Source organism: Lithobates pipiens, unplaced genomic scaffold (genome assembly GCF_037356315.1).
Source record: "Lithobates pipiens isolate NorthernLeopardFrog02 unplaced genomic scaffold, aLitPip1_a1.2 Scaffold_27, whole genome shotgun sequence".
NCBI lineage: Eukaryota > Metazoa > Chordata > Amphibia > Anura > Ranidae > Lithobates > Lithobates pipiens.
Window position 1 is genome coordinate 23,905,717 of NW_027507788.1, and position 15,036 is coordinate 23,920,752.

General features: G+C 43.6%; 1 protein-coding gene across 1 annotated transcript in view; it reads left to right on the forward strand.

The window, feature by feature from the left end:
- Positions 1–15,036, forward strand: part of ERF (ETS2 repressor factor) — a 189,422-nt gene that overhangs the window by 466 nt on the left and 173,920 nt on the right. The gene's annotated exons all lie outside the window — the stretch shown is intronic.

The following is a 15,036-nucleotide window of genomic DNA, read 5'->3' on the forward strand; positions in this document are numbered from 1 at the left end:
TTGGTAGATGCTGGAAAGAAAAACCATCTGACTGTTTCCTATATCTCTTAGGAATTGTGTTGACCTCTGCGCTTTAGTTCTCAGGCCAGCACGCCTGCTGTGACCATTATGAGGGGCTCCCGGCTAGATTTTTTTTTTTATTGTTGAATATTATGGAGAATGATACAAGCAGAGCTGGAACACATAAAAGGTGGACGGGAACACCAAAAAAAAGTCCAAGGTGGACAGTATCAGGAATTATTGCAGTGTGGTCAAGCGTATTTAGGAGGCACTAAATCTGACGTTTAGCCAACATTCTTCCAGGTCCATGTGTTTCATGGTCGTAATTGATTCTCCACTAGAGAATGTTTGGTGAAAGCAACATTCACTGTTTTATTATTAGACCCCCCCCCCCCCCCCCTCCAAGGCATAAAAAGGAACCAGGGACTGACCCACCTATAATTAAAATATCACTTTTGGGTGGAAAGATCCTTTAATACTGCCCACCAGTAACACACAAAAAAAAACTATTATTGTATATATTGGATTTAATTTTAACAGTTGTGTTCTTCCAGACAGAGGGTCAGGGGTCCTGCAGTCTCATAGGATAGTCAGAGTAGAATGAAAACGCCTCCTAGAAGCTTTAACCAGTGCTCAGCTGGACACTGATAGAAGTCACAAGACTGCTATATACTGCTGATGAGAAAAGGTATTTAGCATTTTAAATTTACTAAAATAATTGCATTTTCATGTTCTGTGTACTGTGATATAGTGAATGCAGGCTCCCGGGTTTAGTCATTTTAATATTTAATAAATATTTATTAATAATCCAAAAATAAAGTCAAACAAAAAATTACATACATACAAAATGTTCCATCTGCAACCATTTCAGGCTAAGCCCTTGTACACACGGTCGGAGATTCCGTCGGAATGTTTCCTATCGGACCGTTTTGACGGATATTCCGACTGTGTGTGGTCTGCATCGGACTGTTTCTGTCTGGAATATCCGACGGACCCAATTTTTCCAACTTGCCGGTAAAATTTTCTGACAAAATGCTCCGATCGGACATACTCCGATCATGTGTAGCCTACTCCGACGGACAAAGAGCCACGCATGCTCAGATCAAATTCCTAGACCAAAGCTATTGGCTACTAGCCTGAACGTAGTCCCGTCTTAACGAAATAACGTCATCACGTTATGTACAATCGGATTTTCCGACAACTTAATCAGACCGTGTGTATGCAACATCACTTCCGGACCTCTTCCAGAATTAATCCGTCGGATTTACTCTGATGGAGTTGGTTGTCGGAATCTCCGACCGTGTGTACAAGGGCTAAAGCAGGCTAGGAAAATGTATTTATATATATATATATACACACATAGATAGATAGATAGATAGATAGATAGATATGTGTATGTATATATTTATTTTTTGTTAATTATACAATATTAATACATTGATTTGCAATTTATGTGGTCCCAACAGCAAGCATGTCCCCTGAAATTATTTTTAACATATCACCAACTATGCAGATATAGGTTATCATGCTTGCAGGTCTAGGGGAAGCAGCTCCGCCCCAACTTAGAAAGTCTTTTTTGGCCTTGTTAGCCCGTACGACCTCTCTAAGCCCTTGTACACGCGGTCGGAGAATCCGTCGGAATGTGTCCTATCGGACCGTGTCATCGGATAATCCGACTGTGTGTGGTATGCATCGGACTGATTCCGTCGGAATATCCGTCGGACCCAATTTTCCAACATGTTGGAAATATTTCCCGACCAACTGGTTCGATCGGACATACTGCGATCATGTGTAGCGAATTTTGATCGGACCAAGTGCCACGCATGCTCAGATCAAATTCCTACATCAAAGCTATTGGTTACTAGCCTGAATGTAGTCCCATCGTAACGAAATTACGTCATCACGTTCTGAAAGATCGGATTTTTCGACAACTTAGTCCGACCGTGTGTATGCAACAGTTTCGGACACAATCCGTCAGACTAAATCTGACGGACAAAATCGGACGGATTTGGTTGGCAGAATCTCCGACCGTGTGTTCAAGGGCTGAGGAGCAACCTGCACTTCAATCACTCTTCAGAGAGCATTTGACAGGCGGTGAGTAGGTATTGCATCACCTGCTTACCGGCTGTTTTAACCCCCTAAATGCTGACCTACCGCACCACAACTGCAACTGCGTCGCAGCCGCAGCATTTGTATACTCCATCCGCTGCCTTTCCAGCAAAGAGAGTGCAGTTGGGGGGTGGTAAAAACGTAGCTCAACAGTGGGGTTTTTTGGGTCTGTGATGGTCAAGTGAGACAAGCCAATACACTGTGTTTAAAGGGTCTATTGTGCTATTCACTAACTCAACACTAACCTTTCAGCACACCTGGGATAAAGTGTTTAGTACCTCCACTGCACCAAGTAAAGTATTTACATAATGTGTTTATTGGAGGTGCTACTCACATCTTTGTATAGTGTGTGATCTGTATGTGTATTTTAGGTGTTACTAACAATGAGGAGGTGTTGTAGTGTTCTGGTACCCTGGTCTGTACAAAAGCTGAGATATTTTACCTTTATGTAGCTTAGTGATGTAGCCCATGATAGCTGTAAGCTGCAAGTTTAGGTAAAAGATGGCACCAGAGAGTATGAACTTTTTTCAGTATGATTACTAGAGACAAAAAGATTTCTCCCCATAATTTACAACAGTTGATAAGTTTTGTTAATGCTGTTTTGATACATAACAAGGATTCCCAGAGCACCATGGGTTATCTCAAAAGATAGTATAGCAGACGCTGCCTGCCCTGAAGATTGTCTGACTGAAACCTTAGACTGAGTCTGCTTGCAGAGCGTCCTTATTCACTTGAATGTATTGCATTCCGTGGGAGAAGGCAATAGAATTTTTGCCATGGCTGCGAAAGAAAGCATTGCGGCCATGGCATGTGTACACCTCCAGCTGCTGTCTCTGCAGCTAAAGGTGGTGTATCTCTGCATCTGCTGATGTGATTGAGCCCTTAAAGTGGTTGTAAACCCTTACAGACCACTTTGACCTACAGGTAAGACTAGATTAAGGCTTACCTGTAGGTCCATGAAATATCTCCTAAACCTACACGGTTTAGAAGATATTTGCAAAAAGACAGACACTGCTGTCTACGGCGTAGACAACTGCGCTCATGCACATTCAGCATGCTGCTGCTAACGGTGATATGCCGTTAGTGGCTACTCCCGTGCGCATGCTCTGCTCTTGCCACTCAAAGCTCCGGAGCAGAGATACCCAGAAGGTGGACGCTACGTGCTACAGGGGACAGCGGTGACATCGCTGGCTAATATGTCAGGTAAGTGACACATAATGGGCTACTATGTGATCCATTATGCTTTACCTTTGCAGGGAGACAAAGAGGAAGTAAACCCATCAGGGTTTACTTCCTCTTTAAAGTTGGACTTCTCATCACATTCTGTCCAGCACGTGTATAGGCATAGTTTCCTGATCCTGCACATGTATGGCCATATTTTCCTGGTCCTGCACGTGTATGGCCATATTTTCCTGGTCCTACACGTGTATTTCCATATTTTCCTGGTCCTGCACGTGTATGGCCATATTTTCCTGGTCCTGCATGTGTATGGCCATATTTTCTTGGTCCTGCACGTGTATGGCCATATTTTCCTGTACCGGTATTTACAAGCATTAACCATCATACATCATACATCATATTTTTATAATTCATTCCCATGGGCAAAATTATGCACCAACTGGGGCTCTCGGGCACCCCAAATTCCATGCGCCTGCAAATATATTGGTGTGCAGGGGCCTTTAAAGGAAGAGTTTTGGCACAGTTAAAGTTCGGACTGGTTTCAAGAAGGAACCTTTGTCTGCGCACCACAGGCGTGCGATTTAGACATCAAACATAGAGGTAGGCCTGGTCAGGATTGCAGCCAAGTTTGAAGAAGGAAGATTGTCAGGGGACTTGTCACAACTTCCATTACCGAAATACCGCACAGGATCCATAAAATCCCTACCCTGTGTTCTGAAAGCCACAGCAGAGCCTCCTGCTAAAGGGAGGCTCACCTTGCTGGATGCCTGGACTGCTAGAATGTGACAGACTTGAATTGATTCGGCTATGTTTGAAAAACCCTCAAACTGGCATACAGTTGAGAACCTTTAATCTGTTCTGAATTAGTATCTGTATATTGACTTTAATGAAGGGGCTGCTATAAAATATCTAAATATGTCGTGTCCATGTTTCAGGAGGATTGACAGACATTAATGTAGATATGACATTCAGTTGGCTAAATCAGTGTTTCTCCACCAGGGTGCTGAGAGTATGAGACCCAATTTGCCTTGGGTCAATGGGAGGACTCTGTGATACAAAATAGGGGGCTTTGCGGTGATGGGGGACTCTGATGTATTATGCCGCCCAAACACGACTGGACTTTTCCGGCTGACTAGGTCCGGACTTTTGGCAGAGGTCCGCCGGACTTTTCAAATGAACGGACTTGCCGACACACGGAGTAAAATCCGTTCATTTTGAATGTGACTCCAGGTAAACGGGACTAGCGAAGGAAGTCAGTGTCACCGCCTCGGCGAGATTGACACCTTGCTAGCCCCGTCGCCTGGTATGGATTTTAAGGGGAACCCCTACGTTGAAAAAACTGCGTGGGGGTCCCCCCAAGTCCATACCAGACCCTTATCCGAGCACGCAGCCCGGCCAGTCAGGAAAGGGGGTGGGGACGAGCGAGCGCCCCCCCCTCCTCAGCCGTTCCAGGCGTTCCAGGCTGCGTGCCCTCAACATGGGGGGTGGGTGCTTTTGGGAAGGGAGGGCCTCTTCCCAACAATCTTGGCCGTTGGTTGTCGGGTCTGCGGGTGGGGCGCTTATCGGAATCCGGGAGCCCCCTCTAATAAGGGGGCCCCCAGATCCCAGCCCCTCACCCTATGTGAATGAGTATGGGGTATGATGTACCACTACCCATTCACCTGGGGGAAAAAAAGTGTAAACAAAAACACACAACGCAAGTTTTTAAAGTAGTTTATTAGTCGGCTCCGGGGGTCTTCTTCTGACTTCGGGGGTCTTCCCGCCAGGCTCTTCTGCTCTTTTGCCACTCATTTGCTAGCGGAGGAGCCCGGCTTTCTCGTTCGCGGGCGTCGCCGACTGTGGGTCTTCTTACGACTTCGGGGGTCTTCTTCCGACTTCTCCTGCTCTTCGGTTCTTCTGCAGGGCTCCAACGCTATCTTCTTCCAGCTCCTTTACTAGCGTTGGCCCGGTCTTCTCGTTCATCGCTGTTGCTGCCTTCTTCTTCTTCTTCCCTTCTTCTCTTCTTCCGATGTTGACACAACGCTTTCTCCGGCTGTAATGCCAGGGATGCATTGTGCGACGACTTATATAGGCATAAGGGGTGGGGTCACCAGGTAATGTCATGGTGACCCCGCCCCTTATGATGTCCCATCCCCAGCATCCCCCGGGATGTTCATCATACCCCATACTCATTCACATAGGGTGGGGGGCTGGCGTCTGTGGGCCCCCTTATTAAAGGGGGCTCCCGGATTCCGATAAGATTCCGATAAGCCCCCCGCCCGCAGACCCCAACAACCAACGGCCAGAGTTGGGAAGAGTCCTTTGTCCTCATCAACATGGGGACAAGGTGCTTTGGGGTGGGGCCCAAAGCACCAACCCCCCCATGTTGAGGGCACGCGGCCTGGTACTGTTCAGGAGGGGGGATGGCGCTCGCTCATCCCCACCTCCTTTCCTGACCGGCCATGTTGCGTGCTCAGATAAGGGTCTGGTATGGACTTTGGGGGGACCCCCATGCTGTTTTTTTTGGCGTAGGGGTTCCCCTTAAAACCCATACCAGGCGACAAGGCTAGCAAGGTGTCAATCTCACCGATGGAGGCGGCGACATTGACTTCCTTTGCTAGTCCCATCTACCTGGAGTCATGTTCAAAATGAACGGACTTTACTCCATGTGTGGGCAAGTCCGTTCATTTGAAAAGTCCGGCGGACTAGCACACAGACGAGCGGATTGTCCAGTGGACAATTTTGGGTCAAGACTTCTTTCTAAGTCCGCCGGATTTTTGAGAAGAAAAAGTCAGCCGGAGCCCACACACGGTCGAATTGTCCGGCGGACTATACAGAGGAGGCATCGGCTTATGCTGCTCATGCTCCATACTGCAGCTCCAACTTTGCAAGTAGTCCCTCTGCATTGCACTCTGTTTGATGCTCTGGAATGGGGGGTCAGCCAGCTCAGACCGTGATCTAACAGTCACCTGGCTGTAATCTAATGGTAGATTGCAATGTACAGGTTGCAGACTTCCGCTCTAATGTGAGGAGGGCACTCTGTCATGGGGGATATTCTGATATAATGGGGGCTCTCATGTATAGAAGGGATTCTGATGTGATGGGGGCTCTGATGTCATAAGTGAGCTCTGAATCTGTGATGGGGGGACCTCTGATGAATAGGGCGACTTTGATGTGATGAGGAGACTCAGATGTGTAGGGGAACTGCAGTGTAGGGGAACTAAAATTGCACGCACCCATGAAATGGTGAAAAACTGCAGTACCCAAAATTTTCTATATGTAACACTTTAAAAGCTTTTACAGGTTATCAATTTAGAGTTAACCAGCTGGTGATGGGTTGCTTGTATTTTTTTTCAATGTTATTAGAATTTAATATTATTTAAAAAAAAAAAATTCAATTAACGTTATTACTGTCACCAGGGGGCTAACAAAGATGGGCTTGTGATGGTTCTCTTTACGTAGACATCATGGATCTACTCTAAACTCCAGTTGATCAAGCACAGAAATGTCTAAAGCCGTGTACACACGATCGGACTTTCCGACGGAAAATGTTCGATGATAGGCTGTTGGCGGTAAATCCGAACATTTGTATGCTCCATCGGACAGTTGTAGTCAGACTTTCGGCCAACAAATGTTGGCTAGCAGGTTTTCAAATTTTCAAAGGACAAATGTCTGTTGTCGGATTTTCTGAGCATATGTACACAAGTCCGTCGGACAAAACTCCAAAGTACAAACACGCATGCTCGGAAGCAAGGGAGAGCCGGAAGCGGACGGTCTTGTAAACTACCGTTCGTAATGGAGAATTAACATTCGTGACGTCATAAATTATGAAATCTCCAAATGCAGCGCACAATTCTCTTCTTTAATGTGATAATAATGAAGCTGCTTTGCTGGTGATACTGATGAAGTTATTGCAAACACATTTTCAAAATTGTTTCTAGTGATATCAAGAAGAATTGTTTTGGGCAAGTTACCACAACACCATTATCCCATAGTTTTTAAGATCAAAGATACAACTATGTTGGTGTCCCTTGTCAATTTTAAATTGTATTTTTTTTAAATATAACTGCCTACTCCCAAAATGTAATTTGGAGAAAAACACATAGCCAAGTATTATTCTACACAATTTTTTTTATTGTACATTTAAAAAAAGAACAAAAAAGTACATTCTATGCATCCAAAAATATAGAAAACATACCAAATCAAATCATTATTCAACCAAAAAAGAATGAAAAGCAATAACTCCAAGGCCAATAATAAATAACACAATATCTCTTCCGATTCCGCAACATGTCTGGTTGACGAACGGCCATTCAGAAACAAACTGAAAATCGCTAAATGAAAAATGTGAAAAGAAAAGCGCAAATAAACACTCAATAATTTCTGCTAACACAAAATTAGCAGAAGGAGTCCAAAGGGTGGCGCTAAAGAGTTGAAAAACCGCATAGTACGTCTAGTACGTCACTACGTTCGTAATTGTTGGCCGACAATTGTGTGAACGTGTGTATGCAAGACAAGTTTGGACCAATGCTCTTCGGATAAAATGCCACGATTGTGGAAATCCGATTATGTGTATGAGGCTTTAGTCATTTATTCTCAATCAAGGTTCCATGGATCCTTAGGGTTCTTCCAAAGGTTTCTAAGGGTTTCATGAGCTGTGGCTAACTGACCTCTCATTTGATGGTGCCTGAGTAGCTCCAGGGCCCACGCCACTTTTCAGAATCAATGACATGACATCAATGAAGACCCTATCTCTAAAGGTGGCATTTTGGCCATCACGGCAAAGGGGCATTCTCCCCACTGACTCCCAATGAATTGGTTTTAGCAGGGATTCCCCAAGACCTGAAAATAATTTCAAGGGCTCCTCTAAGGTATAAAAAAAAGTTGAGAGAGGCTGGTCCAAGCTCTTCTGCAAAAGGACCACAAGAGGCTGATACCGAGTAAAATTTAGATACTCAAACTGCTTGCTTAAGAAATATACATTTAGGGTATATTGATATAATTAAAGGGAATGCCTTTTAAATCTGCACGAAGTTCAGTTTTAAATATGTATAATCATCGTAAAAAAACAACTTAAATAAAATCGACTGCAAACCATTATGGTTTCCCTTTATTTCCCACATGTGCCCTAAATTTCTAGTAAATGCTCCAGAAACATCAACTTGGCCTGAGCAATAGCAGCAGTAAACAATTAGGGCCCATAATATGGTCAATTCTCCAGAAAAATGGAAGCACATGTCAAAGACAAAGCCAAAGCTCCTCTAATGTCCCTTTAATGGGAAGGTTTTTAAATTATACATCAGGCGTTTTACACTCTTGGTCACTCAGTATGGATACACATGGATTCTCAGATTAGGAGAAGGATTAAAACCTTTTGGCGAATGGAAAGTGAAAGGTTATTTACGAAGCTGTAAAAATCTTAGCCATGTAACATTTACCCTATTGTAGCCCAACTAAAAGCTGAATTACAATCTTTTGGTAGGATTTAACTTTTCTGAGAAAGGGTACCTTAGACATTATCCCGCTGCATAAAAAAATCTTTGGATACGATCTTTGAACTACTAATTGCTCCCGCTATCTATGACTATGATTATTTGGACCACCACAGGTCTATGTATGTGCATGTCCTCCTATCATGCTACCACAGTATTATGGGACTAATGCCGCGTACACACGACCAGACTTTTCGAGGGACTAGGTCCGGCGGTCTTTCCAACGGAGTTTCGGCGGAGTTCCGACAGACTTTCCGAATGAACAGACGTGGCCACACACAATCACACCAAAGTCCGACGGATTCGAACGTGATGACGTACGACTGGACTAGAATAAGGAAGTTCATAGCCAGTAGCCAATAGCTGCCCTAGCGTAATTTTTTGTCCGTCGGACTAGCATACACACGAACGGATTTCTCGGTCCGGCGGCGTTCCAATGGAAAAATTTAAAACATGTTCTATTTCTAAAGTCCGCCGGATTTTTGGCAAGCAAAGGTACGATGGAGCCCACATAAGATCAAATCGCCCGACGGACTCGTTCCGTCGGACCTTTGCTGTCGAAAAGTCCGGTCGTGTGTACGCGGCATTACTTTTTTTTTCCTACCATACTTTACAAGTCACCTCTCCATCTTTACAAGTTGTAGAACTTACTTGCATCATCAGGTCTACCTGTGGGGTGCAGGGTATCTGCTCTCTTACCTTTATCTCTTTTTGTCTTCTGCATACAACATTCCACTTCCAAATTCCACTTCTCCAATTCCTAAAATTGTGGAATTCACTGGCATGATCAGGTCTACTTATGGGGTGGGAGGACACAGGACAACTTTCCCCTTACCTTTCCGTCTAAGTGGTCAACCTACCATTTGGATAACATGGCTGTCCTACCTTCAATGCAATGCTCACTGCAGTCCCCTGCACACAACCTCTTTTAAAGTAGACAAGGAAGAATTCCAGGTCTCCATTTCCTCATGTGGAAGAACTCACTGGCTTCATCAGGTCTACTTGTGAGGGGGAGACACAATACACCTTTTACTTCTATTTGGATAGTCAACCTACTAGTTGTGTTAGAGCCGGTTCACACTGCAGGCGATGCGAGGCGACACGACTCGCCTCGCCGCGCTCTCGCAAGTCGCCCCCGTTCTGTACAATGGAACCGTTCTGAGAGGAGCGACTCGAGTCGCTCCGACTCAGAAAAAAGGTTCCTGTACTACTTCTGGGCGACCTGGGGGCGACTTGCATTGACTTCTATACAGAAGTCATCTGCAAGTTGCCGCTGAGGTCGTGGCAGGTCGCGGCGAGGCAAGTCGGTGTCGCCTCGCATCGCCTGCAGTGTGAACCGGCCCTAACTGACTGGTCCATCTTCAATGCAATACTCACTTCAGCCGCCTGCACCAAACCTCTTTTATAGTGGTCCACGAACAATTCTACTACTCTTTGTCTAAAAACTGTACTATGACCTAAGCAACTTCTTGATTTGAGGATAAAGCACGGGCTTCAAACTAGTATAACACGAGAACATAGGACTTCAACTCTCATTTATAGGCTTCCTAAAATCTCTAGCTGGTGGACATGTTGTAATGTAGCACAACTGTCCCTGAGAGATACAGAGGACGGTTACCCATATCACAGACACCCCTGTTGGTCCATGTTTCCCATGGAAGGGGAATTCTGTTGCCATGAGGAAATGAGCACCACAAGTCAACATTTTGGAACCGTTTTATATCCTTTTCTCAAGGTAAACTTTAAAAGGGGATCCTGCACCATTCTGGAACATTGGCTTGTGAATTAAAGCTACCAAAGGGTAAAGATTTTTCTACTACCAGAAGTTTGATGGATACAGCTCTTGAAGAGAGCGAAGATTGTTGGGATCCAGTATAGGGATTGGTAAATATAAAATCTCTATTTTAAAGGGGAATCTTATTTGCTCACTTTTAATTTTGTGACAGGGTAATAGCTTAACAATTCTTAAAGGTTAGCTCCACTTTGTAGCGAAAAAATAGCAGATTAAAAAAAAATATATAGCGTATAGAAATCATATTGTAATTGTATGTTATTAAAAAGTACCTCCGCAGCACTGTCATTTTCTGTAAATGCAATGCAACATGGCTCCCTTAGAAACATCATGTCCTGCTTGTGTGATTGGCCCACTGATTTTTCCAGAAGTCAGATTTCCCATGCAACAAAAATGTCATTTCTGGTGGGATATTCCCAGTAGGAAATCACATTTAAAGGGATGCAGACCCTGCAAACTCCCATATTAGAGCCCGGCAGGTGCAGCAGCTGATTGATAATTATGAAACCACTCCCATTAGATTTAATTCTTTCAGCTGACAGCTTTTAAACAAACTTTGGTATAATCTACATCGGTGTAATGTAAAGTAGTGATGGTCATCTCCATCTAGCAGCTGACATGCACACTACTTACTTCAATAATATCTCGCAAGATCGCGCAATTGATGTTTCGGCTGCCTAGGTGTCACCTGTAGTGATATATTGTATATATAGTGGACATATATATATATATATATATATATATATATATATATATATATATTACAACATCACCAAGCTAATTCAGCTAATGCTAATTCTCATACAGCTAATGCTGATTCTTGTGTAGCTGATGTTCATTCTCCTGCAGCTACTGCTCATTCCCATGCATCTAATGCTCATACACATATACCAGTACACAGACAAGCTCATTATTATACTCCCAAATGAATAAAAGCTGGTCATTGTAACCACCCCTGTTAGTGAAAATGGTTTGTCTCAACCCCTAACTGCCATTTTTTTGCTGTACAACTTGGTCTGTTGAAGGAAGTTGAAAATAACAGACTTCTTGGCTGGATCATCAGATGAAGATAAAAGGAAAAAAAGACACAAAAAAAAATAAAAGAAAACAAACACAGCCACCATATTTAACCACTTAACAACCGCCCATTCCCGATTCACGGCTTCAGGGCGGTTGTTTAACTCTGAGAGGCCGTTAATTAACGGCCTCCCAGAATTCTGCTCTCGCGCGCCCCCTGGGGCGCGCACACGAGAGCATCCGTGACCGCTGGGTCCAGTGGACCCGGCGCATCACGAATCACGGTAAACGGCCGCTCATCGCGGCCGTTTACCACGTGATCGCTCCGTCAAATGACGGAGTGATCACTTGTAAACAAGCCGGCGTCATGTTATGACGCCGGTTCCTCCCTCCCCTCTCTGTACCGATCGGTACAGCGGAGGAGGAAGAGATCGGTGTCAGCAGCGATGTGGGCTGCATCTGCAGTGCCCACATCGCTGCTCACCGAATTTAACCCCTCAATTCCCTGCCAATACTCTGCATTACTCTGCAATTCCCTGCAAATACTCTGCATTACTCTGCAATTCCCTGCAAATACTCTGCATTACTCTGCAATTCCCTGCAAATACTCTGCATTACTCTGCAATTCCCTGCAAATACTCTGCATTACTCTGCAATTCCCTGCAAATACTCTGCAATGCCCTGCAAATACTCTGCAATGCCCTGCAAATACTCTGCAATGCCCTGCAACACTCTGCAATGCCCTGTAACACTCTGCAATGCCCTGCAACACTCTGCAATGCCCTGCAACACTCTGCATTGCCCTGCAACACTCCGCAATGCCCTGCAACACTCCGCAACGCTCTGCAATACCCTGCAACACTCTGCAACACCCGCCAATACCCTGCAACACTCTGCAATGCTCTGCAACCCCCGCCGATACCCTGCAACACTCTGCAATGCTCTGCAACCCCCGCCGATACCCTGCAACACTCTGCAATGCTCTGCAACCCCCGCCGATACCCTGCAACACTCTGCAATGCTCTGCAACACCCGCCAATACCCTGCAACACTCTGCAATGCTCTGCAACACCCGCCAATACCCTGCAATGCTCTGCAACGCAGTACTCTGCAACACCATGCTCTGAGATACCCAGCCATAGTCGGTGATACCCTGCAATACCCAGCCATAGACATCTCCCGCCGCCCTCCGCCCTCCGGTGCTTCTACCGAATCGCTAATACGATCAAAGCCAGAATCTTTTTTTTTTTTTCAGGCTTCCCAGCTTAGAGGTGAGATGTGGGTCTTATTGACCCCACATCTCACTGTAAAGAGGACCTGTCATGCCATATTCCTATTACAAGGGATGTTTACATTCCTTGTAATAGGAATAAAAGTGATCAAAAAAATTATTTTTGGGGAAAAAAATGTCAAACTAAAATAAATAAAGTAAAATGAACAATAAAAAAAAATGTTTTTTTAAAAGCGCCCCTGTCCCCATGTGCTCGCATGCAGAAGCGAACGCATGCGTAAGTCCCGCCCACATATGAAAACGGTGTTCAAACCACACATGTGAGGTATCGCTGCGAACGTTAGAGCGAGAGAAATAATTCTAGCCCTAGACCTCCTCTGTAACTCAAAACATATAACCAGTAAAAAAAATGTAAATCGTCGCCTATGGGGATTTTTAAGTAGCGAAGTTTGCCGCCATTCCACGAGCGTGTGCAATTTTGAAGAGTGACATATTAGGTATCTATTTACTCAGCGTAACTTCATCTTTCACATTATGCAAAAATTGGGCTAACTTTACTGTGTTTTTTTTTTTTTAAGCACAAAACAGTTTTTTTTCCAAAAAAAAGCATTCGAAAAATTACTGCGCAAATACCGTGTGAGATAAAAAGTTGCAAAGACCACCATTGTATTCTCCAGGGTGTTTGCTAAAAAAACATATATAATGTTTTGGAGTTCTATGTAATTTTCTAGCAAATAAATGATGATTTTTACATGTAGGAGAGAAATGTCAGAATTGTCCTGGGTGCTCCAGAACACCTGATGGCGCTCCATGCATGTTGGGCCTCTGTATGTGGCCACGCTGTGTAAAAGTCTCACACATGTGGTATCACCATACTCGGGAGTAATAGCAGAATGTGTTTTGGGGTGTAATTTGTGGTATGCATATGCTGTGTGTGAGAAATAACCTGATAATATGACAATTTTGTGAAAAAAAAAAAAAAAAAGTAAAAAGAATCTTGATTTTGCAAAGAATTGTGGGAAAAAATGACAACTTCAAAAAACTCATCATGCCTCTTACTAAATACCTTGGAATGTCTTCTTTCCAAAAAGGGGTCATTTGGGGGGTATTTGTACTTTTCTGGCATGTTGGGGTCTCAAGAATTGAAATAGGCCGTCAGTACTTCAGGTGTGATCAATTTTCAGATATTGGCACCATAGCTTGTGGACTCTATAACTTTCACAAAGACCAAATAATATCCACCAATTTGTACTTATTTTTACCAAAGATATGTAGTAGTATAAATTTTGGCCAAAATTTATGAAGAAAAAATTACTAATCTGCTAAATTTTCTAACAGAAACAAAGAAAAATTCGTTTTTTTACAGAATTTTCGGTATTTTTTCTTTTATAGCACAAAAAATAAAAAACCCAGCGGTGATTAAATACCACCAAAAGAAAGCTCTATTTGTGTGAAAAAAAGGACAAAAATTTCATATAGGTCCAGTGTTGCATGACTGAGTAATTGTCATTCAAAATGCGAGAGCACCGAAAGCTGAAAATTGGTCTGGTTATTAAGGGTGTTTAAGTGCCCAGTGGTCAAGTGGTTAAGGTTTAAATAGACCACGCTACTCAATAGTGACAAACAATCTGTAAGCTCTAGGTAGAATATACACCTCAAAAATATCAAATTAAAAAATTGAGCTGTGCTAACAGTACTGAATAAGTGAAATAATAAAAACATTCAAAAAGCATATAAATCCATGATGTAGAAAATAGTCCAATAAACAATATAAAATAACTTGATAATTTAATTAAGTGAAGAAATCTCAAATGACACCACAACGGACATGTGCACCTCCACCACACAGAGTGCGAGCTTTCCAGAAGGCAAGTGATATAAGCTTGTGGCTATCAACCCAGCCAGGGCCTTTATCCTGGAAGTATGAAAATGTCAGCTCACAATAGAGTGCTTGCATGTTGCAAACACAATATAAGCCAGAACCCAGTACCTCGATCTCTCCAATGTTCATAAGCATACATCAGATCCGCATAGCCAGGAAAAAAAAAGGCTCTCCATAGTGTAAATCAGGTAAAGCACTGATATTTTAATAAAGAATTGCACTTATATAGAAAGCTTAAAATGAAACATTGTATAAAAAAATCTGGCCGGCTCACAAACAACCGTCCTCTCAGGACTGCTACATGATGATATCAGCACGTCACTTCTCCCAACGTACGTTTTGTCACAATCTGACG